This window comes from Tursiops truncatus, chromosome 10 (assembly GCF_011762595.2).
Source record: "Tursiops truncatus isolate mTurTru1 chromosome 10, mTurTru1.mat.Y, whole genome shotgun sequence".
NCBI lineage: Eukaryota > Metazoa > Chordata > Mammalia > Artiodactyla > Delphinidae > Tursiops > Tursiops truncatus.
The window spans coordinates 88,119,745-88,133,473 of NC_047043.1; the positions used below are offsets into that span (position 1 = coordinate 88,119,745).

General features: G+C 37.0%; 1 long non-coding RNA gene across 1 annotated transcript in view; it reads right to left on the minus strand.

Moving 5' to 3' along the window:
* LOC141279658 (uncharacterized) overlaps positions 1-7,141 on the minus strand; it is a 54,404-nt gene extending 47,263 nt beyond the window's left edge. The window contains exon 1 of the long non-coding RNA XR_012334242.1: positions 7,023-7,141. This is a non-coding gene — a long non-coding RNA (uncharacterized lncRNA). The remainder of the gene's footprint in view (positions 1-7,022) is intronic.
* Positions 7,142-13,729: the final 6,588 nt, after the last annotated feature.

A 13,729-nucleotide genomic window follows, 5' to 3' on the forward strand; every position in this document is an offset into this window, starting at 1 on the left:
AGTCAAATTTACAACTCAGATGTAAAAAGTTAACCACAAAATCAGAGAAACTCCTTATAGGCCCCAAGGTTAAGCATCAAAGGCAGAACTTCAATTAAAATGTTATTAGGACTTTGAGATATCATACAATCTGGAACACTTTCTAGTTTCAGAAAAGAGTCTAAACATGAAAGCTAAAAATCTTCCCTTGCATCAGCACATTAACAAAATAAAAAATCAACAAATAAAATCAATTGTTTATTCATTTATTAAGCAGAGATTTGTAGTTTTGCAGATCACATACAAGTCAGTCTGTGAAGAACTGTGGAGATAAAGGGGAAAAAATGACTTTAATTTTAAACTCAAGAAGCTAATAATTTTGAAAGGGAGCTAAAACATATCCAGATATCAATGGTTATAGGTAGAATGTAAAAAAAATTCTGGAAGAGTGATGCACATAACATGAGACAGCTGTTTAAGTGAGGAAAAACTCCTCCTCCTTTTAGGGATGGTAATGCTCTTAAGAACTTTTATAAAACATCTGACATTTGCCTTAGACTGAATATACGCACTCTATACAGACACACTGGTACACATACATTTATTTATTTCAGTCACTCCAGAGATTTTTGTGCACACTATAAAACTAAGAATGCTGCCCACCATTCAGTTCATAAGGATTAGTGGCTGCAGTTGCTGACCAATGTTGCACCTGAAAGGAATTCAGGACAAAAACCCGGATGAGGTACTCGGTGCTTTGGAAAAACAGTCCCTTTAGATAGTTAGATGTACAACTCAGGAAGAATTTTAATGAACTCAAATTCTTGCATCTTCCCAAATGTAAAAATATACCATAAATACAGAAATAAACAAATGGGACCTAATTAAACTTAAAAGCTTTTGCATAGCAAAGGAAACCATGAACAAAATGAAAAAACAACCCTCAGAATGGGAGAAAATATTTGCAAATGAAGCAACCAACAAGGGATTAATCTCCAAAATATACAAACAGCTCATGCAGCTCAATTTCAAAAAAACAAACAACACAATCAAAAAATGGGTGGAAGATCTAAATAGACATTTCTCCAAAGAAGACATACAGATGGTTTAAAAGCACATGAAAAGATGCTCAACGTCACTAATTATTAGAGAAATGCAGATCAAAACTACAATAAGGTATCACCTCACACTGGTCAGAATGGCCATCATCAAAAAATCTATGAACAATAAATACTGGAGAGGGTGTGGAGAAAAGGGAATCCTCCTACACTGTTGGTGGGAATGTAAACTGGTATAGCCACTATGGAGAACAGTATGGAGGTTCCTTAAAAAAACTAAAAATAGAGTTACCATATGATCCAGCAATCCCACTCCTGGGTATATATCCATAGAAAACCAAAATTCGAAAACATACATGCACCCCAATGTTCATTGCAGCACTATTTACAATACCCAGGAAATGGACCATGGACCTAAATGTCCATCAACAGAGGAATGGATGAAGAAGATGGGGTACATATATACAATGCAATATTACTCAGCCATAAAAAAGAACAAAATAATGCCACTTCCAGCAACATGGATGGAACTAGAGATTGTCATACTGAGTAAAGCAAGTCAGATGGAGAAAGAAAAATATCATATGATAGCACTTATATGTGTTGTCTAAAAAAGGGTACAAAGGAACCTATCTACAAAACAGAGACAGAGTTAAAGATGTAGAAAATAAATGTATGGTTACCAGAGGGTAAGGGGGGGTTGGAGAGGGATAAATTGGAAGATTGGTATTGACACATACACACTACGATATATAAAATATATACTGGCCAAAAAGTTCGTTCAGTTAGTGAATACGTTGTTCAATAAAGTTCTTCATGAAAATGAAAAATGTCTTTTATTTTTACCTAAATACAAATGAACATTTTGGCCAACCCAATAATAACGACCTACTGTATAGCACAGGGAACTCTACTCAATACTCTGCAATGGCCTATATGGGAAAAGAATCTAAAAAGGAGTGGACATATGTATATGTATAATAGATTCACTTTGCTATATACCTGAAACTAACACAACATTGTAAATCAACTAAATCCCAATAAAAATTTAAAAAAAATAATGCTCAAAGAAAAAAATCCCAAAATCATTAATTGAGATATCTGTTCCTTGAGACTAGCAGTGACCTTTTACTGAGATGTATGATTGACCACATATATTCCCTAGCTAAAACCATGTATATGTATATACTGCCTTCTCTCCTACCTCCAAGGAGCAGCTCTCTCAGAGCTACGGAGAGGCTGTTTCCTGGGATATAGTTCTCAGTAAATAAAACTGAAACTCTTACATTGTGCACTTCTGTTTCGGTCAAAAACACCTGACTATCTTCCAGATACTGATAAGACAGTCACTACCATCAGGTGGCATACTATCTGATTAGAGAGAAAAGGTACAGATACTTTATTTTAATTAAAAGTGTAAAGCTTATTTACAAAATATAAAGGCAAAACGTCAAATGAGCAGAGTATATAGGGATTGATGAGTTAGAAAGCAGAATTTTATTAAGAGTGGGGAACTGGAAGTCAGGATTCCTGGGTTTGAATCCAGTATCTACCACTTACTAGCCAAGGGGAGCAGAATTTGCCTGCACAAAACATGTCTCTTTGGCATAGGGATTATTTTAGACTGATTATTTTTAAGAAAAGGCAGACATTGGAAAAGTCTGGGAACTGAATAGAAGTTACCTTTTTATAAGAGACATGTACAATTATAAGGGAAATCTCTACTTGAAAGGGGGGTCTCCCTCTCTGTAACAGCAAGAGGAGGATGACTAAATCTCTAGACACTCTTCTTAGAGAAGGCAATGACTTAAATCTGCTTAGCAACCATACTCTAGTTTGTTTTACCCAGTAAACTTCCAGAACTGGCTTCCCTCTCCACCAACATCTTCTTTTGTCTGTAGCTGGAGATGTTATTTAAGGGATGGATTGGGCCATTTTGGAGAGTTACTCAGCCTTTCTGAGTATCTCTTATGTATACAGGAGGTATATATATTATTAAAGTTCTGTTTGTCTTTCTCCTTTTAACCTGTCTTTTATTACCAGGGAATGTGTAAGCCAAGAACTCAGAAGGGTAGAGGAAAAATTGTCTTCCCTACACTGGACAAACTCAACTTTCTCATCTATAAAATGGGAATAATAAAATTAATAACTCCTGCCCTAGGAATGCTGTAAGTATTAGATAGCATAGTGCCTAGAGCAGAGTAAACACTCAATACCTGCTAACATCATTCGGATCAGTGAGAAACTACCCAGGACTGAAGAGCTTGATAGAGGTTCAGGGAAGAAGAAATATTTGAACTAAGCTCAGAATAGTCTGTAGGAATAAATTTCTTCCTTTATGATGAAATAAAGGAAGAAATTTAGTCCAAACAAGGACAGTGTTGGAGCTAGCAATCAATAAAACTTTGAAATTTTCTTACTTAGAATTATTAGGTTCTCATTCATTTTTGGAATAGATTTGAGATTTACCTACACTGGCATTGTATCTGTCTTCTTAATAGAAAGTAGACTCAGAGAACTTGAGAAATTCTTGAAGTCAGAAAGGAATTTTGACCTAAAATAGTAAAACAGCCAGTTATTTTATAAGCAACAGTTTTGTTTGTCTGTTTTGCCCTTTTTTTTTTTCAGGGTAGCAAAGAATTACAATCTAGATGTACAAACTATAGCAAACCACAGGCAAGTCCAGAGAACAAAGAAAGGGAACTGCTTTAATTGGGAAAAAAAGGGGAGTTGGGATTGGCTGTTCTAAATGAAAGTTCATTTGCAGAAAGTAGGAGTTTGGGGGTTTCTCATTGGCTGAGTAGCAAGATTTCTAATTGGTTGGGCTGTTTCTGGGCAAGAAGAAATTCTACCTTCCAGATAGTACAGTAGTTGCACTTCCTTTTTGGTAGTGCAAGGTATACTTCTTCCTGTGGAGCATGCAAATGAAGGTCAGTGCCTACAAATGATAGTAAAGGATAGTGCTGGAGAGCTCCCTTTACAGACCATTCCCAACTCTAGTTTTAGTTGAGGTTTCCTTTTTTGAATTTTCAGAAACTAACTTTCTAATCTCAGCATTTGGTGCCGTATCCATCTGACTAAAGAAATAACAAAGAGATATCATAACAATTCTAGCTTGAGAGGTAGACCCCAGTCTAAATGATCTGATTTCTGATGTACTACACTTAACTAGTTCTGTCACTTAAATACAAAAATAAGGAAAAAAAAAAAAAAAAGAAAAAGAAAATAAATGGTGATTTTTGTACTTTAATTTCACCATAGATAAAAGATAGCTACACATTATCTACCCCTACATATTTCTAAGAAAAGTTTGATATAAGTATGAACCATGGAATTTTAAATAAAAATCTGGGAAAATAAATGATCTAATGAATTCTTCCAAGGAAAGGTGCTACATAAATATGATGTATTTCCATTATTAATAGCAATAAGCTGTGAATACTTGAGCAGATGAGACCTCTGAGCAATTCTGCTGTCCTTTCATGGCTCTGTACAGGTCATCACATTTGATATAATACAAACAATTAAAAGATAAATATGTTTAGAAGTTAAACAAATGATAATTGGAAAAGACAATGTCAGGGACTGATTCAGTAAATCACATCTGAGATACATCAATCTCATGATGTTATGTTTAGTCCCTTAGCTTACATACTTTACTTTCTAATACTTTATACTGAGTATTCATTATTCTACTTCCTCTCAAAATAATCTGTATCCTCAGGTATCAAATTAACTTAACTCTAGATTTAATGTATTTTTTTAGCTAAGTATTTAAAATTTTACATATTTTGAGCATGGGTAACTCTCAGTTAACCAATATATTCAATTATCTGAAACATCCCAAATCATTATATGTGTGTATGTATTAATTGATAAATAGCACACATGTGAGAAGGAAAGGGGGAAGAGGCTATAGGTGTTTAGTCAATTATTTGGTTAGACTCAAATAATATTATGACTGGAAGAAACCTGACTGTTTAGTGCACAGTTGGCTTTTTTTTTTTTTCCTATAAAGGCCACACAGTAAATATTTTTGGTGTGATGGGCCACAGAGCCTCTGTTGCCACTACTCAGCTCTTCCATTGTAGGGCAGAAACAGCCCTAGACCACACAAAAAGAATGAGTATGACATCTTCCAATAAAACTTTGTTTACACAAACAAGCAGCCCACTGAATGTGGCCTTAGAACTATATAGTTGGCCAACCTCTCATCTACTGCAACTGACCTATTTCATATGTGAAAAAATTGAGGCATAGAATATTTAAATGCCATTATTAACTGAATTTCATGGGAAGAAATACCTTTGTTTGCTTACAGATTTTTATTTTGCTTTGTTCATGAATCTACCCTTCTTAAGGTTTGCTGGAATATTCTTTCTGAAATGTAAAACAAGATATGCCTTCTTTGTGTTTAAATTCCTTCAACAGATCCCTACTGACTTCCATGTGAAATTTAACTTTGGGGTCCAGCATTTAGGATCTGCATTCACGAGGTTTCTGCATGTCTGCACCTATTCCACATTCTGCCCCATCTTCCAGGCCTTCTTCACTAGTCCCCCAACATATGAAAAGCTGCATGATGACAGGAACTGGGTCTGTTTTGTTCACTTCTGTATCTCCTGTGCCTAGAACAGTGCTTGATACACAGTAGATTCTGAAGAAATAGTTGTGGAGTGAATGGACAAATGAAGAGCTGGCAACTGAAAAAAGCCTTGGGACAAATTTGACAGAATACCTCCTTCTTGGTCCCCACTGAAGTCTCCAAAGTCTCACCAAGTGTACATGGCAAATGGAAGAACCAAGGATGAAGAAACACCCCTTCTTCATCTGGGCTCCACTTCATCAGTGGGCTCCATGGTAACGATCTTTGTATTAACTCTTGACTAGTCGGGGGCCCCATCCATACTGCTAAATTTACAAAAGTATTTCACAAACTTTCTATAAGAAAGTTGCTATTTTATTACTCCGCAGAGTTTTCATCAGGCAGTCTTATTTCCCTCTGCTTCTTCAACTTCTTAAAGGAATTGGATTCTCCAAATGTACAGCTTGGTGTCAGTTGGCACAATCTGGAATTGTAACTTGTGTTCCTAAGGACATCATGCTGACTCTCAGTAGGGGAACATTTTGACACCTAGATCCCTGAACCCACCAGGAATGCTAATATATATTTCAGTGTAATGTGTGGAATTATCACCAGAAGGGAGTGCTCCCCAAGATAGCATTGCCCTTCTACACTGAAAATGCTGATTTTTTATCAGTGTCTCTCCACACCAGCAGCATCTCTTCAGGGAACATCTCCAAGTTGTGGCCAAAAAAGAACATGTTATGATGTTCATGACCCACACTTTCACTAAGACAGGCAATATTTCTTTTTCTGTAATTGTCCTTCAAACAACCTATATAAAGGACTGTGCTTCCTTCTACCTTTAAAAGCATGACTTCTGAACTGTCTCCATTCTAGCTATTATATTAATAATTACATATGTTTACTAGTCAAATACTTTCTAAATTGTCAGCTTGATGTGCAGAATGTCAAGGGGAAAAACTTTACTTCTACTCTCTTACGCAATTCATTGGGGGTGTCAATGAGGAAAAAAAAAAAAAATGTTGCTGGCCATATCAGTAAACAAAGGATGTTGCAGCCATCAAGCCATCACAGTATAGCCATCCTGATGGTGAGCCCTAAGGGGACTCAAGATAGAAACAGGATGCCTGCCATCTAGCAGTCAATCCCTGTAGCCACCCACCTCCCTGAGGAGACTCAGGATGAGAAAGCACAAGATACTGGGCCCAGATAGTTGAGATGCATATCAAAGGAATGCTTTCAGAGAGACCAGACACTTGCATCTTCCCATACATAATAAAGTGCTAAATTCCTTAACCTGAGATATCTGGTTTTGTTAAATTAACAGTAATCTTCTGAAGTTCTGCCTACCTGGTCTTTGCTGCAAAAACTCCTATATATCCTGGCTCCTCCCTTACCTCTCTGGAGCAGTCGTTCAGACTCAGAGCTATCCAAGATGCTGTGTCCCAGGCTTAAGTCTGCAGCTGTGTCCGCCAAACATAATTCTCAACTTTTAGGTTGTACTTTTTTTTTTCAGTCGACAGGTGTCTGCAAATTAAATTAACAAAAGGCAGATTAGCAAGAGAAGAGACAAAGTTTATCCACTTATATAGACCTGTGAGTAAGAAAGAAAATATAACTCAAAGAAGCAGTTAGAATTTGGGGTTTATATACCAGCTTAACAAGGGGAAACAGCTAGAATTTTAAGGGAAAATAAATGGCAGAAAATGACTGAGAAATATATGGGGAAAACTAATGGAAGACAAGGTTTATTTTAATAAGGTCTATTTGTGCAATTTTTCACCCCCAGTGACGGTAGTCACTCTTTCCTCCGGTACAGGAATCCTTCCTTAAAGTAGGGTTTATTTATGGCAGCTGAATTCTTCTGGAAGGCTCTGCTATTAGGCAGAGAAGGGGGGTACAGAGAAAGCATCTTCCTGCATCAATTGAATCTCTAATGCCTTCAGCTCAATATAACTTTTATGCCACAGTGGCATATTCTGGACCCCTTGAAGAAAAACTACACACCATAAAGTGGAAAATCAAAGCAAAGAACCATATAGTCCTGGGAGTTACAATTTCTGAGTAAAGTATCCAAATACCATGGTAGGTGTGTCTTTGAAGGCCCTAAGTTAATGTGACTAAGTATTCACTTTTTCACTTAAGCAGAGCCATTACATTGGAAGTTGAAACCAAGCACACTCTAACTGAATGTCTCCTCCCAGAAGATTAAGAATTTCATATTAACTTTTTATTTCAAAATGAATCAATTAACTGTTCAGTACAGCCTGTGCTTTTTTATATAGAAGTAGGTAAATTTATTATCCAATTTAGCAGAGCTGAACTCTTTAAAAAGGAAGGGCCTTCTGTTAGTGTGTGGCAGCATCCATACATTAATTAGAACCTTAGAATATAGGGGCTAAAAGATATTTTAGTAAGCTCACCACCTGATCGCTTGATTTACCATTAGAAAAATAGAGGTTCAGAGCAGTTAACTCATCTGCCCAAGGTCACGTAGCTAGTTAGTGCCTTAACTGAGACTGGAGTCCTGGGCTCTGTCCCACTGAAACACTTGAAAAGAGAGGAATCTAATGACTTATAGGTTAATGAATAGGAGTATTTTCATTAGGTTAATGCAGCAAAGCTCTGGATATTGAGAAAACACAAAATGATTTAAAGCTAATTAAATACAGAGAGAAATTAGAAAATGAGCCTTAAGACAGAATTTTTAATAATTTCAGGTAGACATCTCATCTTCATGTTCTCAAAGTGCCCTATGCTCTCCTCTACCACAGTGTATTGTCACTCTGTTTTCTTTATGTTATAGATTGAATTGTTCCCTTTACCCCCTTTATATGTTGATGTCCTAAACCCCAGTATCTCAGAATTGACCTTGTTTGTCTTTACAGAGGTAAACAAGTTAATGAGAGGTCACTGTGTCATTGGACACTGGTGTCCTTATCAAAAGGGGAAATTTGGACACAGATCCACAGAGAGGGAAGACAATGTGAAGAGACGGAGAAAATGGCCATCAGAAGCTAAGGAGAAGGACCTGGAACAGGTCCTTCCCTCACAGTCTTGGAGGGAACCAAACTTGACCTCAGACTTCTATCCTCCAGAACTGTGTCTAAGCTGCCCAGTTTGTGGTGCTTTGTTAAGGCAGCTATACAAAACCAATGCACGTTATTTACTTAATTTTCCCCCATGCCAACCCTCACTGCCACCCTGCTCACCACCAGTGGGCGTTGCGCTAATTCATCTTTATACTGAGAATCTTGCACCATATCTGGCCTATCATGGCTACTCAGTTAATGCTTGTAAATTAATCACCTTGCATACAATGGAGTTCTTGTACGTATATTAACTCAACTGATATTCACAACAACTCAGTGATTTGGGTGGAGTATATATTATTATTCTTATTTAACAAATGAATCTCCAAGAAGATAATGGCTTTCTCGTCCAAGGGTACAAAGTGTTATAAAGGAGAGTAACAGGACTCTAGGCAATGCTTTTCAACTGTCATAATCCAGTATTCAAAATCCCAATTTATTTCTGTTGAATCTTAAACTGCCTTTAATCCACCACATGAAACTTGAGGGATCCTTTCAACTAAAACTGGTTCCATCAGAAACAAAAATAAAATAAAAAATCTCACAACTGATTATTCAGCTTAACAAAAAAACCAGAAAATCCATCAATCAAAAAAGGATTTAAAACAACAAATTCAGTTTTGAAAAAAAAAAATTGATGTTTGCTTTTGACTATTCTGTTTACTGACAAACTAAAAATAGCAGGTCTTTATGTTGTGTCTTACAGAGCTCTTTGTCTACGGAAATCTTGGAAGAGACCAACATAGACTAATTTAGGGGTTGTTTTCAGGCGTGATATACTGACACTGATTAAAATAATAATAAATGAATAATTATTTCATCATTCTAAATATTATTTTGTTATAAAAAGCCAATATTTCTTGAATGCTGACTACTGACAGGCACTGTGCTAAATCGTTTTTGCATCAATTAGCACTCTGGCAGAAAAAAAGATGGCTTAATTAAAAGGGTTTAACTGAACAGAATTTAATGAAGGGACAGTTTACAGAGTATAGACAGGGTGAAAAGAATCATTGGTGATTGGTGAGGTGCCCAAAATCTACCAAAACTGAGAAGCTGTTACTACCCTAGGCCTCAAGGGGTGGGGAGGTATCATCAGAGGTCTCATGAGGATTGCGGAAAAGGGGTGCCTGACAGAGACTCTAGCCAGAGAAAAATAGTGTCACTGACAGAGAAGCGGTAAAACAATGGCTGCTGTCTGTTCAGGCCCTCCTTTGACCTGCCAAGCCCACCCAGAAGCCTGAGGGCCAGGGAGCCCAGCAGATGCCTTCTGCAGGACCCAATCCCAGACAAGAGGTAAACAATGAATGGGAGGGTCAGCGGCAATAATCAGATTATTTAGTATGCATTACCTAATTTAATCATCCCCACCGTCCAGATACAGTTTACTAATTTAGAAAAAGCTCAGAAGAGTTTAAAACATGCCCAGTTTTTCATGAGCAAGTAAGAGTGGAGAGGAAGGAAAATTCCAACTTTCTTCTGGGTCTAACAAAGGAAGAGAAAAGAAAATAATCATTTTGTTCTCAAACCAAAGCTTTCTTTAAATGAAGGAAGAGGGGAGAGGGCATTATGTAAAGCTATTGAGGAAACTGTAGAGAAGTGTTATATCAAAGGAATTGGTATTTGGTTCAGAACATGGAATGATTTGGTGTGGCAGGGGAGCAGGGAGGGATGGCTATGAGGATGGAGAACAGGCTGGACTAGTGATGAATAAATGGGCATGTGTTTATGGTGATGATCAAAGATGAAGAAATGAGGGAGACAGAAGGTTAAACATGTTAGCTAACTCCTTCACAGCACTATGTAATTTAGTTAACATTTTAATTTATTTCATTTGGCTAGATATCCAAAATATCCTGGAGAAATACAATTATCTTTCTTGGTGCTGTTACTGTGATTTTTTTTCTTGTTTTATGGATTAAAAAAACAAGCTCAAAGAAGCTAAGTGGTTTGTCCAAAGCTACACAGTTTGTGAGTGGTGGAGATGGAATTTGAATGCTGGCCTGAAGAGTGTGTCTTGTGAACCAAGAATAATTATGTTTGAAGAGGTCTGGGAGCAGTCTGTGATGTAGTACGGCACCAAATTAAAGCACCTCCAGAAGTAATGAAGTTACAATTTAGTTTTCCTTAGTCATTTTTCTAATCAAATCTCTATTACTACCATGGCATGCTAGATATCCACACATTTTAAATCCTTTTTTTTTTTTTTTTTCTTTTGGACTGGACTCCCTGTGCCCCAAATAAGAAAGCTAATAAACCCTAGTGTAGCCCAGTGTTCTGATAATTTTCATCATCATCTCCTTAGTTTATCTAAGGCATCACCTGCCAAATAATTCTGATTAACAACCTCACTCCACAATTATTTTCCAACACATTCAACTGTTACCTCTAGAGGTTAATTGCCAAGCTTTTCTATCCAACTAACAGTAGGTTGACATTTAACATCTTGGATTTATAGATTTCCTGGTATGTTATTGGACTGTTTTCTTTGTATAGATTTCCCAAGCATTTGAAATTGTATTTCTCCAAGGACAGGTCTATATAAGTAGAGGAGCTTATCACATCATTTCACTTCACTATCTTCTCAGGGAACTTAGTTTATTACAGTCTTGAAAACTCTTGGGATGTTTCTCTGACGCTGAATGTGTCTGCATGTACCAGTTAAAATCATGACTACTGTGATCTATACATTGACTATAGATTACTTTCTCATTCCATGTAAGTATTTGTATGTTGTACATAAAAATATTACAGAAACGTAGTGACAAGGAGCCCCACCTACTCATTTACAAGGTCAGGGACATCTTATTAATCTCTCTATTCCCACCAAACTATCAGAGCATTATACATTCTAGGTGATTAAATGAAATTGATAGCATGGTTTATTGACTTTGAAAAACACTAAGACTAGTTATTTAATATTTCAATGCACATATACTTCAGGTAAACTGCAGTATTAGCAATTGAGAAAATAAGTTTTGTGGCCTAATTATTTGAGTAGTGTTTTTTAGGTAAAATCTTTTAGTTTCCAATGATAAAACCCTTTCAAACTCAGTTAATAAAGGAAATTGCATGGAATAAAGGGCAAAGACAACAGAGAGGTCTTCACTTTTCTCAATGTGAACTTTATTATTTTCTCTCTATAGGACTTTAATTTTTTCTGTGTCAATGGCCATTATTATGCTTGATTTTACACGTACCCCATTCAAAGTCATCTGCATAGACTTAAGGCTAACTTGCTCCATTTCCAAACTCCTAGGAAAAAGAATCTGATTGGTCCACCCTTGGTTACGAATTTACATCTGAGGCTGCACAGCTCTGGCTCTCAAAGTTGATTCATGGCTGCTAGGGCAGCTGGGTAGAGGTAGCTATTCCCTGAGAAAGATGAACATACCTGGTCAACCCCCAAATGTTTCTGCAGCACCTAAGGTGTCCACTTCGATGGGCTTCAGGAACTAGTTTCCCTTGCATCTTGTCTTCTCTATGTTTAACTACAAACTACTTAATATTTAACTCTGACCCTAGGCTGTGAAACTTTCAAGCTGGCCAAAATGGTGACATGCTTTTAACAACAGTTTGACTTCTCTGGGAAAGATTTATCTCAGGATCGCTGCAGGGGGAAAGGGGTAAATCCTAACTGTTTCATTTCTAAGTACAGGGAGCCTGAACTGTATTATTATTTAGATACCAGGCTTTCCGAACTGACCTTGGGCAAGAGTCAACTCCATCATTTCAGTGGGACTTTAAAATACAGTGGCAATTTTTAGAGGTGACATTTGAGGAGATTGTTCTTTTTTCTACAAGATGGGGGAGAATAGTGTGAGACAATTCTATATTCACACAGCAAGATATCTTTAGTGAATCTCTTCTCTATTCCTCAGCTAAAGACATTTTAACTTTTTCTCTACAGCAGAATCATCACAGTTAAGATATCATGCTAAGCCCTCAACCTTTTTCTAGCAAATATGGGAGGTAACAAAATACAGGTCAGATGAGCCAGAAATTCCATTTAGGAAACAGTTAGAGAAAATCTACCCCTTAATGAGCATGCTGTGTAGTTCTCTGTTCCCCGCCACCCTTTTCTTCCTCAAAATAAAATCTGAATAATAAAGCCACCAAATCCAGTTAATAGTGTGCCTTTAGGAGAACAACAACATAAAGTCACAGAAGGAAAAACATCATATGACAAGCTTTCCTTGGTTTACAAGGACTTGAAGTTAAGTAATTTCTTCTTCCGTTATAGTTTTAAAACACTTACTTCAGGAGTTGTCAAATCAGCCTGTCATGGTGCTTGTTACAAGTAAATAGGTTCCTTCTGTCAAGGCTCTAGCAATCAGCTTTCCCAGGGATTAGGTGATGATATCCCAAGGCCAGCTTTTCTCCCCATTGAATTTATCTATTTGTGTATCTGTGCACTTAGGCAAACAATGTAATATATCTATTTATCATCAGCACCTGTGTATCCATCTAAAGCTATATCCAAAGGCATGTGTTCTCATATAGTGAGAGAGGCACATTAGTCTGGCTTGATGCCACAGTCACAGGCTTTATCTTGCAAGTTATCTGAAGATAAGGGGCTTGATTGTTGTCAGACAACACAGAGAGTCATTACTGTGTGATTGCAAGGAGGCTGACAACTCAACTGGGTAAAACTCTCAGCAGGTTCTGCATCAGAACTCAGAGCAATGAAAGTGACAGAAGGAGGGGTCCTGGTTCTCTATTTATCGTAAAATAGACTGTTTTCCATCAGGCCATGAGTTCTTTGAGGTCAGCAATTGGGAATTTATTTATCATTGTACTCGATTTAAAAAAAAAACAAACAAACAGAACACAGTATGTGATAAATGTTTATGAGCAAATAATGCATGGATAAATAGATGGATAGATGGATGGATGAATAGATGCATGGATGGATATATGCATGCCTGGTTGCATAGATGAATACACTGATACGTGGAATCATGGGTGGATGAGCTAGACTACTTACTTTCAAAGCCTTCTGAATAATATGC